The sequence below is a fragment of the Epinephelus fuscoguttatus genome, linkage group LG17 (genome assembly GCF_011397635.1).
Source record: "Epinephelus fuscoguttatus linkage group LG17, E.fuscoguttatus.final_Chr_v1".
Lineage (NCBI taxonomy): Eukaryota > Metazoa > Chordata > Actinopteri > Perciformes > Serranidae > Epinephelus > Epinephelus fuscoguttatus.
Genome location: NC_064768.1, coordinates 5,461,123 through 5,477,006, shown reverse-complemented (window position 1 = coordinate 5,477,006; position 15,884 = coordinate 5,461,123). Strand labels below are relative to the sequence as shown.

General features: G+C 39.8%; 1 long non-coding RNA gene across 1 annotated transcript; it reads right to left on the bottom strand.

The window, feature by feature from the left end:
- Nucleotides 1-4,900: 4,900 nt before the first annotated feature.
- Nucleotides 4,901-15,133, bottom strand: LOC125904352 (uncharacterized). Its single transcript, XR_007451444.1, has 2 exons — nt 11,574-15,133; nt 4,901-11,423 (listed from the first exon to the last, which is right to left on the bottom strand). It is a non-coding gene; the product is annotated as an uncharacterized LOC125904352 (long non-coding RNA).
- Nucleotides 15,134-15,884: the final 751 nt, after the last annotated feature.

Below are 15,884 nucleotides of genomic sequence, written 5' to 3'. Positions count from 1 at the left end.
ACAACAACAAGACATAATAATGACAGAGCTGACAGTGTAGCTGAGCTGGGGACAACATTATATAGTTAGTGAAATTCTATTGCACCAATGCCCGTACAGTTATAAAGTGCATGTGCTGAAAATTCATATTAGGAAGTCCATAAAAAAAAATCCACAAAAATTATTTTTGAAGGCAGTTTTACATCACTTCCTGTTTTAATCCAGTTTACTTGACAGAACAGCTGGTTTTGGTTCTGTTTCCGTTTGGACCAAAATATTCAGTTGTCCACACACTCGTCTCTTTATCTGAAGGATTTCCTGAACAAACACTTGATATCAAAAGAGTCCAACTCAAGATAAAGTGAAATAAACAAACATTAATTCTAAAACGGTCACATTTTTTTTCATCATGTGTGATTGCTTGGTTATTTTTATTTTTTGCTTTTCATTCAAACCTAAATCAATAAAAAATATTCTGAAATATATCCCAGTAAAATATTAGTAATTGTACACTCCATATCATGTCACAATTAACTTCCATTATGTTTTATTAAAGACTAACCTACATCACAATATATCATCTCTATGTTTCTATTAGGCTATGTCAATTATTACCTAATTACATGCATATTCAAATATTATATACACTAGGACTATTCCACAATAATATAATGCCTGTAATTGATGAAATGTGATATCAGTTTTCCGTTTTAATAATTCAAACCAGATGAAGAAATTCTGAAACTGACAACGTGAAGGAAGTGGAGACAGAGCGCCTCCCAGTGACGGACAAAGGAAATGACAGATGAGAAGAAAGGAGGGATATGAGAAGGGAGGGAAAGGGAATGTAAAATAAAGGAACAGGGGTGTGGAGATGAAGGCTGAATCCAAATGTTCGTACTTCACCACACTTACAGACTCGCAGACTTTGCAGGCGCGTTACCGTGAAGTAGTGCTTAGGGCTGTCCAAATCCACAATTCAACCAGTCCACAAGGGGACTTAAGCAGACTTTGTGCAGAGTCCCAGAGAGTCTGCTTGGGGTGCAGACTTCAGCAGACTTCACTGATTTAATAATCCACAATTCATTGCAACATGGAGGTGATGTTGTGGGTTTTTCAACTGCCGAAAAAACCTCAACATATCTTCTTCTTTCGGCTGTTCCCTTTAGGGGTCGTCACAGCCAATCATCTGCCCCCATCTAACCCTATCCTCTGCATTCTCCTCTCTCACACCAACTGACTTCACATCCTCTTTCACTGCATCCATAAATCTCCTCTTTGATCTTCCTCTAGGACTCTTGCCTGGCAGTTCCAACCTCAGCATCCTTCTATCGATATATTCACTATCCCTCCTCTGAACATGTCCAAACCATCTCAGTCTGGCCTCTCTGACCTTATCTCCAAAACATCTAACATGAGCTGTCCCTCTGATGTACTCATTCCTGATCGTGTCCATCCTCGTCACTCCCAAAGAGAACCTCAACATCTTCATCTCTGCTACCTTCAGATCTGCCTCCTGTCTTTTCCTCAGTGCCACTGTCTCTAAACCAAACGACATCGCTGGTCTCACCTCCTTCTTGCACACCTTTCCTTTTAATCTTGCTGGTACTCTTCTATCACACATCACACCTGACACTTTTCTCCACCCGATCCAACCTGCTTACACACGTTTCTTCACCTCTTTTCCACACTCTCCGTTGCTCTGGACTGTTGACTCTAAGTACTTATAATCCTCAACCTTATTTATTTCTACTCCCTATAACCTCACCGTTCCACTTGGGTCCTTCTCATTCACACACATGTATTCTGTCTTACTACGACTAACCTTCATTCCTATCCTTTCCAGGGCATACCTCCTCCACCTCTCTAGATTTTCCTCCACCAGCTCCCTGCTCTCACTACAAATCACAATGTCATCTGCAAACATCATAGTCCATGGACATTCCTGTCTAACCTCATCTGTCAACCTGTCCATCACCATAGCAAACAAGAAGGGGCTCAGAGCTGATCCTTGATGCAGTCCCACTTCCACCTTAAACTCCTCTGTCACACCTACAGCACACCTCACCACTGTCCTACAGCTCTCATACATGTCCTCCACCACTCTAACATACTTCTCTGCCACTCCAGACTTCCTCATACAATACCACGGCTCCTCTCTCAGCATCTTGTCATATACTTTCTCTAGATCTACAAAGACACAATGTAGTTCCCTCTGACCTTCTCTGTACTTCACCATCAGCATCCTCAAAGCAAATACTGCATCTGCAGTACTTTTTCTTGGCATGAAACCACAATGCTGCTCACAGATGCTCACTTCTGCTCTTAGTCTAGTTTCCACTACTCTTTCCAATAGCTTCATTGTATGGCTCATCAACTTTGTCCCTCTGTAGTTGCCACAACTCTGCACGTCTCCCTTGTTCTTAAAAATCAGCACCAGCACACTTCTCCTCCATTCCTCAGGCATCCTCTCACTGTCTAAGACCTTGTTCAAAAACATAGTCAAAAACTGCCACCTCTCCTAGACACTTCCATGCCTCCACAGGTATATCATCGGGACCAACTGCCTTGCTGCTCTTCATCCTCTTCAATGCCCTCCTCACTTCATCCTCACTAATCTCTGCTACTTCCTGCTCCACAATGGTCCCCTCTTCTGCTCTTTGTTCTCTATCATTTTCCTCATTCATCAACTCTTCGAAGTACTCTTTCCATCTTCCCATCACACTTGTGGCACCTGTCAATACATTTCCATCTCTATCCTTAATCACCCTAACCTGCTGCATGTCCTTCCCATCTCTATCTCTTTGCCTTGCCAACCTGTATAAATCAGTCTTTCCCTCCTTACTGTCCAACCTATCATACAAGTCGTCGTGCCGTATGCCCTTTTTTGGTCTTTGCCACCTCTACCTAAACTTATGAATGTGTAAAATAGTTATTGATAGTTAGGCTTATTAAAAAGTTACTTCAATTGTGTAGGCCAGAAATAAAATTCAACCACATCATGATACAGAGATACGTGGAAGTATAGGCTGTAGATGGACTAAAAATGCCTTTTATTATTGCGGCCTATCAGGCTGTGCAGTGTAATAGCCCAAAAAATTGGCCAAAAAAACAAAACAAAAACAAAAGAAGATTTCCAATGTAATTAATACCCAATTTATTGAATTATAGTCCTGTCTTATTTACAAACATTTATGTTTCTGAACGCGTGTAGCCTGTTATATAGAAATGTATTAATACATTTTTGTTTGGTCACAAAAAATGCTATACATGGGATTTATATCTTGTTATCCCCAGGAACAGATGAGTAGGCACGGTAAATCTTGTATGAATATGATTGCAGCGATAGTTGAACGTTTCCATGGCAACGGGTAAAACGGTCTCGAGGGCTGTCTATCAGCCGCTTGCAGTCTCTGCCCACACAGACTTTATGTGATAACAGTAAATACGTCACACTGCGTAAACCTGAAGTCGGCGAGGGCTCAGTCTGCAAGTCCAGAGGGTGGACATTTGGATGCAGCTGAAGGGAGAGAAAAAAAAGAAAGAGATGGAAAAGGAAGGAAAGAAAAAACAAGAAGTAACAGAAGGAAAGGAAAACAAGAAATGCTGAGAAAGAAAAAAGGAAAGAGGGAAATAAAAAAAGGGAAAAGGAAGAAAAAAGAAAAATAAAGTGGGAAATGACAGATGAAACTAAAAGGAAAGGAGAAGGAAGGCAAAAGAAAAAAGGACAGGGAAAGAAGTAAATACAAGGAAACAGTCAAGAAGTGAAGGGAAAGGAGGTGACAGGAGAAGGAAGGAACTACATGAAAGGAAATTAAAGTAAGGAAAGGAAGTGACAAAAGGAAAGGACATGAAAAGAAATAAAGACAATCAGTGAATAGAAATGAAGAGAAAGAACAAATGAAAACAAGAAGAAAAGACAGGGGAAAGAAGTAAAGAGGAAAGTAAGAGAAAGAAATATAAGAAATTGAAGAAAAACAAAAACAAGGAAATGAAGTGACAGAAGGAAGGGAAAACAAGAAAAGCTGAGAAGAGAAAAAATGAAAAAAGGGAAATAAAAAAATAAAGTGGGAAATGGCAAATGAAAAAAGGAGAGGAGGAACGCAAAGGAAAAAAGACAAGGAAAAATGTTAATAAAAGGAAAGGAAGACAAGAAGCGAAGGGAAAGGAAGTGACAGAAGGAAGAAACTACATGAAAGCAAATAAAAGTAAGGAAGGAGTTACAAAAGGAAAGAAAGCCACAGAAGGGCATGAACAGAAATGAAGACAATCAATGAAAGGAAATGAGAAAAAAGAAACTAACAAAACACAAAATGATGAAGAAAAGAAATGAAACAAAAAAGAAGTAAAGAAGAAAGTAAGAGAGGCAAAAACCAAGGAAAAGAAGGAAAGCAAAACATGGAAATGAAGCAACAGAAAGAAAGGAAAGGAAAACAAGACAAGAAAAGCAGAAGAAAATGGAAGAAAGTAAAAAAAGAGAGGGAAATATATAAAACATAAAGGAAGAGAGATTAAACTGAAAATAAAAAGAGGAGGAAGGCAAAGGAAAAGGGGACATAGAAAGGAAGGAAATGACAGAAAAGGAAAAGAAGCAAAGGGAGGAGAAGAAAAAAGGAGGAAGAAAAGGAAGTGACAGGAGAAGAAAGAAACTACAAGAAAGGAAAGAAAAGGAGGCGACAAAAGGAAGGAATGAATGAAAATAAGGAAAATGAGTGAAGGAAAAGGAAGAAAAAGAAAAAAGAAAATGACATGAAATAAAACAAAAGGAAGAAAAAGGAGGAAATAAGAGAAGGAAAAGAGGACAAGGAAGGCAAGAAAGACAAAAACAAGGAAAGGAAGCAACAGAAGTAAAAGAAGAAAGGAAAAGCAGAAAGGAGACAGAAAAGGTAGGACTGAAAGAAAAGAAGCGTCAGAAAAAGACTCTGTTTTCTGCCAGTGAACATCACTTCCTTTATTCCAGTCAGTCAGCGTAGGAAAATAGATTCACATTAATGTTCTGGCTTCTGTCCTCCATCACTTTACTGTTTCTCTTCAGAACAAACAAACAAACAAATAAATGAAACAGGCTCCAGGAAAACAAAGTGGGGTTGAAGCAGTAACTCACACAGGTAAAGTAAAGGTGCATTTCACTAATTATTATTGCGGCTTCCAAACCAAAAGGCAAACAGGGGAGGTTTTTTTTTTTTTTGGACTGATGTTGACGCCCCAGCCTTTAATTTAATTGAGTAAAGTGCCAAAAAAACAAAAAACAAAGTAAAAACAAAAACAAAAAACACAAACGCCAGCTGACAAAAATGAACTTTTAGCGTTAGTAATATACAAAAATAGACAGTCACAGGGAAAACCATGCAGGAAGCTGACAACGTCTTTGAAAAAGCAAAGATACTCTGAAAAAATCTTCATAGCAACAGTAAGAATAATAATAATAAAAAATCTGCACAACAACAAGCCGTACAACTGTATGAAAGAGCAAAGGCAGACGAGAACAAAAAAAATTATCAATATGAAAATCTTTTTTTTTAGATTTAGTAGAAACGATGGATAAACTACTTGATTGTGATTCTCTTATTTGCACAAAGGGAACATAAAATGGCAGCATGAATGCTGCTGTTTGATGTCTGAATCCCACTCCGGTTCGCATCTAGGGACTGCTGAGAGGACTTCATTACCGAGAGTTCCCGAGTCCGAGAGGTAGCAAAAAAAAGGTCAGGGCTAAATAAATCTAATGATTCCTTCTCATCTCAACATAATCTGGTGTATTCTGTTGAATACTCTGAACAGGGATGTCAACGGTTAACTGTCAGTTGGTTAACCACCAAGAAATTTTTTGAGAAGCTTCTGCATGCCTGTCTGTAGGTTAATTCTGCTACTCTTTAGTTTACTGCACTTTGCTCCACCCGGATCTGGTGGGAGACAGACAGTCAGCTGCCCACTTCCCACTCTCCGGTCTCCACTGGTTAGGTAGCCTTGGCTGCTCCGCACTGCGCACCAGGTGGTTCAGGTGGGAGTTAACTATCGGAAACGCTCATTCTGCAATTACTAATGTGGTCCCAACCCAACAGCGGTGCCATGGAAACATTGTGCTCACCCTCCAGATTTTGAGCCACAACCCCCGTTTAACATCACTCTAAGATTCACGATGAGATGAGTTGAAACAAGCAACTACTTGCAATCAGCCGTTCTGCAACATTGTAAAAACCTGCTGGTTCACACCATGGCAACTAAATGAGACGGTATATGATCTCTATGCAACAACTCTCTGTACTTGTTAGGATTTACAGCTTTTCAGGCTTATTTTGTGGCTGAATATAATTTGTGACTTCTTAAAATATGAATGAGAATAGTGATAGTAAGATAGTGGCTACAGTTGCATTTGTAACAGTGATGAAACGATAAAAAACAGACACAAAACCGGCATCAGATGGACTGAATTCATAATTAATACTCCACATAAATATAAATAACCAGCGCCAATTAATAAGTCAGTAAATGTGTGTGTGTGGGCGCGGCATAAACACATACAGTGAGATGCTGCAGCGACCCACCATCCAACACCGGCACATCGTGAGGATGGAAGCAGAGGGCTAGGCAGGGATGAAGCACCTGCTGCAGCAAGCGAACATGCCATCAGCGATCATTTTGACTTGACCAACAGACTTCACTACAAGCTGACTGGCTGTTCAAACAGGTGACGTGCTTTACATTCTAAAACCAGCTGCCGGCGATTTGACCAGCTGAGTTGCAGGTAAAATCATCAGTGTCGAGCTCAGACCTGCCAGTTAACACTGCTGCAACTTTTCTCTGCAGCGTTCTAAAACACTTTTGTCTCATTGCAAATCTTTGATCTGAACTGGGCTTAAGCTCTGTTAGCATAGTTAGCAGCATCAACACAGTTAGTGGAGCTAACATAGTCAACAATGCTAAAGGGGTTTCGCGGCTCAAAATGATGCTGCTACCTGGGGGGAGACCGGAGGCTGACCACAATATTTCCACAACAATGTCATCCCACTACAGGATGGCATTACAAGTGGTAATCAAGAGTGAGCAGTGGAACTCGCTAACTTGGCCCCCACCCAATTCGGGTAGTGCGCAGTGTAGAGCAGTCAAGGCTAATGTTAGCTAAGCAGTAAAGACCTGAGGGTGGGCAGTTTCTGCATGTTTACACAGCTAGCCAGTTGTCAGTCAGCAAAGCCAACAGAAAATAAAAGGCCAGACATTTAAATTACATAACATTAAAATTTCATCACCTCTAAATGGTTAGCGCTTTAAACTAAAGCACTAAAGCTCACTGAGTCAATGGAGCACTGTAATAAAAGGAAATTAACTGGTAGTTGCCGGTTAATAGATATCGGGCTGGCACAAAATGAACCAAAACTGACATCCCTGATTCAGAACATCAAATGTCTCAAAATCAGTTTGAAAATGAGAATTTAGTAACTGAAGTCAGGAAATTAAATAAACACTTTGAGTGGGTTTCTGACAGGAAACAAAGCTACTTTCAGTTTAGACTGGGAGTTAACCATCATCGCACATCGCACTCACTGCTGTGTTTGACCAGGATCAGCTCGGTCGTACAAATGTCTCGTCATCACGTCACCAGAACTGTTGATTCTTTAAACAGCTCATCAGACTTCATCAACTCATTTAATTAATTTGTTTTGGGTTTTTTTTAGAACAACAGAAGTGCTTAAAAATGTTTTTTTTTTAATTTTACTTTGCGAACAATAAAATTAAATCAAAGGGTACTGAACTGAATCTATTTTATTCTCTAAATCTGATGTGTTAGTGAGTGCTCTGCACTTTCAACCCGTCTGGGTCATTCACATGTTGACTTCATCTGAGGCTCAATCAGGTCACATGACAGTCAAGTGAGAGTCATAACAGCTAAGTCAATCAAGTTGATTTGATTAATGTGACTGTAAAGACTCTGTTGACCTCAATGACCCTCAGCCAAAAAGAGGTTAAAATGTCTGAGAGCCTGTTGACACCTGGTAATAATACATGTTTTGGGTGATCCGATCACAAGTGGACGACGCTAAATACAAGCATAAACAACCACCAAGAGGTCTTATGATCAGATCACTCAAACTACTTGCCGAGGTTGTCAGAAGCATTTGACCACATATCTTTTTTGAAGTAAATGCTAATGCTTCCAAAGTGTTGCATTACCATCCATCGTTTTGTCCTATGGAAGGAGACATGCTGGATTCTGCTGACAGCAATATCTCCAGCTGCACCCACACAAATGCTAACGTGTCTTGTCAGACTGTGGATGTAAATGTTTGCAGGGGCTTATGACTTTCTAGTGTAAATGATGTAGCCACTAACAAAATCTGAATACAAGTTGGAAATGCATGATAGATAAGAGGTGAATGCTTGTTAATACCAGGTGGAAAAAGGCTCTCTGACTCCCCACCAGTCAGTACAGAAGAGCTAAGAGGCGTCTTACAGAATAAAACAAATCTTTGTACGCTCAGAGATCTCTTGACCTGGACGACTGAACCTACATGTTTACAAGCTGAATAAAAACATTTGCAGTAAACTGTTTTGTTGAAATAATCTTTGATGAGTCCTGTGGTTGAATTAAAAGGAAATGAACGACACTTAAGGCTGGTCTGCGCATCATTTTAAAATCAGCAAATCATGTTTATGTAACTTAAAGATGAAGTGAGATCAAACAAACAAATCAGTAAAAGTGATGTATGTAGCACCCTTAAAAACCACAGCACAGGAAGTGACATCAGAGGACGCTGTGTCATCGAGTCTGATCCTTTAAGGTCAAAACACCGCTACCCGAATCCCGATCCTTTAATCTTTGATTATCTGACCCGTTTCTGGTTTTGTTTTTGAGCAACATTGCTCCACAGTGAAAGATTCCCACCACCACCTTTGCTTTCAAACCAGGGTTCCTACTGCAGGTCCAAACTGGGCCGAACTGGAGTTTTCCCGCCTTCACTGGCTGGATCTGAACCATTTCCCAACTCTTTTTAGATTTGGACTTTCAGAGTGCTGTGAAACACTCTGCATGGAACTCCACATGCCCAGTTCATCCACTTAAAGCAAGCCAAACTAGGCTTTCTTGTTTTCACATTGACTGGTTTTACTTTAAGATCTGGACTTTCATAAGTGCTGCTGACCTTCCAAGCTTCTTCCAAATATTCCCACTGATTCTGAAGCAACTGCTTCGGAATGCCCAACTGGCCCTGTCAGTCCAGTTTAAGGTATACACTGGGGCTCTCAAATTCATTTTAGATGTTGACTTTTAAATTTAAGTTGCTACATGAGCATATAGCCCAGGACGTAAGACAACCTGGGGCTTCATGCCATCTCCGACTGCCCATGAACCATTTCCTGGTCTTTTTTTAAATTATTATTCTGACATCCACTATGCTGATGAACTTCCAAGCTTCTTCCAAATATTCCCACTGATTCTGAAGCAACTGCTTCGGAATGCCCAACTGGCCCTGTCAGTCCAGTTTAAGGTATACACTGGGGCTCTCAAATTCATTTTAGATGTTGACTTTTAAATTTAAGTTGCTACATGAGCATATAGCCCAGGACGTAAGACAACCTGGGGCTTCATGCCATCTCCGACTGCCCATGAACCATTTCCTGGTCTTTTTTTAAATTATTATTCTGACATCCACTATGCTGATGAACTTCCAAGCCTCTTTGAAAGTTCACACAGATTCCAAAGAAAATTCCAACTGGCCCAGTCAGTCCAGTTTAAGGGCCAAACTGGGGCTACTTGCGATCATGGATTTTCTCTAACCTCAAACTTATTTTACAACTTAACTTTTTCAGTGCTGCTGAACTAACAGACTTCTTCCAAACCCTGTTCTGCAGGGAACATCCACTTAGCCCAGTCCTGCCCATTAGTGGACCAGGGTCCCATCTTTGACTTTCCAGATCTAGATTGGATCTTAACTTCAACAGTGTTGCTCATCTTTCAAGTTCCTTCCAAACATCTGCACAGTACAAGTAGCCCAGTTTACCCAGTTCAAGAGCCAGACTGGGCCAAACTACGGTTTCATGCCAATTACGACTTCCCTTTAAGAATTTTTTGAAACTCCTTTTGAATGTAGATTCCCACAAAGCTGCCGGACTTCAAGTCCCTGTTCAAACTTCCCAAACCTCCATTGTCCCCAGGAAATAGAACATGTCCAGTTATCCCGTTAAGTGGTCCAAACTGAGGCTTCCTATTGCTGACTTGCACTGAAGCCTTTCTTGAGTTTGTTTTAGATCGCTCTCACAACTTTTTATGCCCAATATATTTCCAGTTTGCAGTTTGCCCAGCTTAGCACAGCAGATCCTGCAGAAGTAACCTCAGGTTTCACTCTGAACTTTTTCTATCAACTCTAGATTTCTAACAAGACGCTGAAAGCATTACTTCACTTTGATATCAGGGCTGAGATACACTGCATCTGTGTTATGTCTTAGGTTTCCGTAATGTCACACCTCACTGCAACTTTTCAAACAAATTGTGGAAGTCTGATGTTAAAAAGCCAATCTGACCGTTAGAAATTAGAAATCCAGTCAGAAAGTGAGGACTGCAACCTGTTGGACAACATGACAGATAATTTTGCTCTCATTTCTTTGACCGTGCAAGGGTAAGGCTTCAGTGTGTTTCAAATGAAGTTCTTATCAGCTCATCAAGTCAACAAATCTGAGATAAAGACCGGTGTCAGGACCAACAAGTCCCACATTAAAAACAAGTTCTAAGTCAAAACCAACACGTCCCAAATCAAAGCAAGTGAGTCAAGATTCAGAGTCAAGGGTCAAGTTCAAATAGAGTGGCTGTCGTATTATCCAACAGCATCTGAGACCACCTTTCCAATGTCAGAATGAAGTCAACTCCAAAGTCAAGATCAAGTTTCTTACCAAGTTCCTTGTCAAGACCAACAAGTCCCACATCAAAACCACCAAGTTCCAAGCCAAAAATATGTTAAGACAAACAAGTCCAGTCTAGAGTCAAGATCATCAACCTCCAAGTAAAGTTCAAAGTGCTTTTTGTCTGGCGAATGGAGCGGGAAAAATTGTCCAGATTTACTACAAGCTATAACAACATCCAAGAGCTGTATCGAGCCCTGAGCAAACCTCAGAAGCAGCTTGCTGTTGCTCTGAAAATAGGTTGGAGGAGTGTGAAGCTTTGCTAAAATAGAGCCAGGGTGAGCTGTTTTTCAAACAAATGACAAATTGCTTGGCCTACTTGCTGACACACGGAGCAGCTTAGGACATCTTCAGTGCGAAAAACGGAACAACCTGATGTTCACTCACTTGTTTGTTTGCATCTCGTACAGTTAGGAGGAGCTGACCAACTTTCCCCAGTCAGAATTAATTATGAAGTCAAAACCAACAAGCTTAATGCGAACAAGACAAGATTCAGTCAAGAGTCATATTCAGATAAAGTGATTGTCATATTACCCAACAGCACCAAAGAACACCTTTCTAATTTCAGAATTATATATACAGTCAACTCCCAAGTCAAGAACAAGTCCCTAATTGAGTCCCAAGTCAAGACCAATAAGTCAAGATTCAACACCGAAAGTTACATTAAAAAAGTGCTTGGATCATCCAACAGCACCATCGACCACCTTTCCCATGTCAGAAGTATGAATAAAGTCGACTCCCATGTCAAGAACAAGTCCCTTACTAAGTCCCAAGTCAATACAACTAAGTCAATATCAACAAGTCCAGAGTCAAACCAACAAGTTCCAAGTCAAAACCAACAAGTCAAGATGCAGAGTCAAGTTCAAATGAAGTGCTGTTTGTATCACCCAACAGTCCTATGATCACCTTTCCCATGTCAGAATTAATAATAAAATCAACTCCCAAGTCAAGAGCAAGTCCCGTACCCAGTCCAAAGTCACTACCAACAAGTCAAAAATACAGAGTCAAGTTCAAATTAAGTGCTTTTTGTATCACGCAACAGTCCTGAGACCACCATTTCCATGTCAGAATTAATAAAATCAACTCCCAAGTCAAGAACAAGACCCTTACCAAGTCCCAAGTCAATACCAACAAGTCCAGAGTCAAAACCAACAAATTTTAAGTCAAGACTAACAAGTCAAGACACAGAGTCAAGTTCAAATGAAGTGCTTTTTGTCTCATCCAACAGTCCTAAGACCACTTTTCCCATATCAAGTCAAGAACAAGTCCCAAGTAAAGACAACAGGTCCACAGTCAAAACCAACAAGTCCCAAGTCAAGACCAACTAGTCCAGTCTAGTTCTCATACGAATTAGTTAAGTAGAGGTGTACTGATGCCTTTACAGAAGTGCTTCTTGTTGCAGTTGCCCATCAAGTGAATTGTTGCTTTAAACGTCTAGTTCAGTCTCTCCAAATCCCTCCAGTTACTACAACTTTAATATAACAGAGTGTTTCTCTCTTTATTCATAAACTCTCTGTTGAATACTTTAAACAAGAATTATTATTCTGACCAATAAAAATAAATCTGACACTACTGAGTCAGCCTCCAGCCAAGTGCAAGGATGAAGCAGAAAGTTACAGAAATATTTGTCAATGTATTTTCTCAACACATATCACAATAATTTCATAACATACAAAGACTTCCTCTTTCTCTTTTTAAATTTTAACAGTGCAACTTTTCATTTGTTTCAGTTCTGTCTGAAAAGGGCTGAGGCTTGGCGGTTAAAGGGAGACCAAGACATCTTAGTTGAGATGTTTTTCTACATTTTCGCACTTCACTTAAGTGATAAAAAATGACTTATTAGCATCATTAGTGCTCCTTTTAATTATTAACTACAAGTAGTGCTGTAAGCTAGGCTGCACTCACGTGGCAAAAGACAAGTGGTTAGACTCACTTTCCCATCATGCAACAGATATTGTTTTAACAGTCAATTTTTTTTCTGGCCACCCTTTAAACGACCTGAAGCTCTCGTTGTCACAGGACGGAGGGAAACGCACACACACACACACACACACACACACACGCACATATTCACACCTTGATGTGTGAGCATTGACAGAAAAAACGCTTTTTTTTTTTTTTTTGTATAGATCTGCGATCACAGGATGGAAAACAGTGAGGGCCGAGCCCTGCAGTTTGTAGCACCAACAATGAAGAAGATGCCCTCGGACGGAACGAGAGGCAGTTTGGCAGAAGGTGAAGAACAAATGTCAGCAATGTGACGTTACCATGAAGATAGAGGGTCAAACTCCACCAATGAAGAAGAAAAAAGGAGGAGAAAATGATTTAAACAGTTGGAAAAGTTAATTTTTCAGAATATTCCTGGTTGACGAAGGAGGTTAGGAATTAAAATTTAAGGTGGTTTTGTGGTGGTGGTTCTGTTGGTTCTGTGCTTCAGTTTTCTTAGTGTGTTCTTTACTGTTTGTTTCATGTTTCATGTTGTGTCTTTATGCTGTCTTGCTGCAAAAAGAATTTACTTTTGTGGGACAATCACAAGATCTGATCAAGATTTTATTGAAGCTGCAACAATTATCTTTTAATTTGTACTTTTATTTTAAAAAACTCATCATGTTTTATTGGTTGGACGTTGGATGCCACTTTCTGGTACAGAAATAAATGAACTCTGCAGATGTTTAGTCAGTTAAAGTTACAGGAAACTTATGAATGTGTTTTTATTTCACCACAATCTATACAAAGAGCTTATTCCAAATGGAACAGAAGAAGCAAATTTGTGTGTAAATAAAAAACAGGTAACCATTTAAACTCCTGTTTTTCTGTAACTTTAAATGGTTGTAATAATGAATCATATGTATAACAACACACATTTATGGATGGAGCACAGATCTAAAAGATTTAACGCAAAATATTTTTCCTAAAGAAACAGCAATTTGGTTGAGATGGAAATAAATGCATTAAATTCTAATAAAAATGTAATTTTTTCAGTCTTTGTTGCTTTCGGGTCATTTATTCACCCAAAACATTCCATCACAAACCTGTCCCAGCCAGACTGAAATTCCTGCTTTGCAGGGGAAAAATTGTGATGTTATGACTACGATACTACATTTTATCTTTTATAAGGAGCTGTTTTTGTTTCATATTCTGAGGATGGGTCACTAAGGTATAGCTCCATCGTTGTTAAAAGTCAAGAACCATACTTTATGTCAGTTTTAATAAATAAATGAATTAAAATAACAAAATAAAAAAAATAAAACCTTTTAAAAATCAAACAAGTTTCTCTTGCATATCTGCTTTTTTGGACTATAATAAGTCTACAAAACCTACTCTGATCACTGCTCTCAACTCTGTCAACGTCATCTAGACAACAAAAATCAGTCCTTCACCACAGTGAAAAGTGAGTGTCTTTGAGCTTGAACTAAACATTAACGTCACATTCCAAAAATGACTTCAAGGTGAGCAGAAAGGTGAAAGGAAAGTCCGAAAGACCGAAATCAGAAATGAACATCTTAGATCTTCAGACATGGTAACGTCACACTGCTAACCCAGACAGTGCTTCAGTGGTGAGTGAGAGAAGGTGGTCAAAGAGTTAGTGCAAAGTGTGCATGGCAACATACAATAACAGTTAAGCTAGGCTAGCAGGCTAATCCTGTCCACTCAGTGCTACAGAAGCTATTTTTCTGCAAATATTCCTCATCATTAACACATACTGGAATTCTACTGCATGTCTGTGCAGATGACTTTGTGCTTTGCTCTCTGTGCCTGAGCTGAAGCCATTTTCTTCAGAAGGAGATGACAAACTTCTGCATTTCTGGGTTTGTACCTCAGACATTTGTGTCCTAGGGGTGGATAAAGCTGGAGGCATTTTGTGGACAAGTAAGTGCTAATGTCAGACATTTAAGTTTGGCATCTTGGGAGATGAGGAAAATGAAAAATTATAAAAACACTGTCGGTTCTTGCTGTGGTCGGTGGGGCTGGGTATCAAACCCCAATGCATGAGTCACAATGAGTATTAAAGACTGTAAAAGTACCTGGTCAGATTTATAATCTTGTTGATGAAGCTGTTGATCAGATAGTTCCTTATTTGTTTATCCAGCTTGAGACTGCATTTAATTCAAGGGTTTTTTTTGTATTGACACAAAATTCAACATTTGAGAGTTCTGGCTTTCTTTAGGTGCAGGTAATACGATGATGTACATGTTTTCTGTCATCTGAGATTATGTGGGAAATGTACAGTACAGGCCAAAAGTTTGGACACACCTTCTCATTCAATGCGTTTTCTTTATTTTCATGACTACTTACATTGTAGATTCTCACTGAAGGCATCAAAACTATGAATGAACACATGTGGAGTTATGTACTTAACAAAAAAAGGTGAAATAACTGAAAACATGTTTTATATTCTAGTTTCTTCAAAATAGCCACCCTTTGCTCTGATTACTGCTTTGCACACTCTTGGCATTCTCTCCATGAGCTTCAAGAGGTAGTCACCTGAAATGGTTTCCACTTCACAGGTGTGCCTTATCAGGGTTAATTAGTGGAATTTCTTGCTTTATCAATGGGGTTGGGACCATCAGTTGTGTTGTGCAGAAGTCAAGTTAATACACAGCCGACAGCCCTATTGGACAACTGTTAAAATTCATATTATGGCAAGAACCAATCAGCTAACTACAGAAAAACGAGTGGCCATCATTACTTTAAGAAATGAAGGTCAGTCAGTCCGGAAAATTGCAAAAACTTTAAATGTGTCCCCAAGTGGAGTCGCAAAAACCATCAAGCGCTACAACGAAACTGGCACACATGAGGACCGACCCAGGAAAGGAAGACCAAGAGTCACCTCTGCTTCTGAGGATAAGTTCATCCGAGTCACCAGCCTCAGAAATCGCAAGTTAACAGCAGCTCAGATCAGAGACCAGATGAATGCCACACAGAGTTCTAGCAGCAGACCCATCTCTAGAACAACTGTTAAGAGGAGACTGCGCGAATCAGGCCTTCATGGTCAAATAGCTGCTAGGAAACCA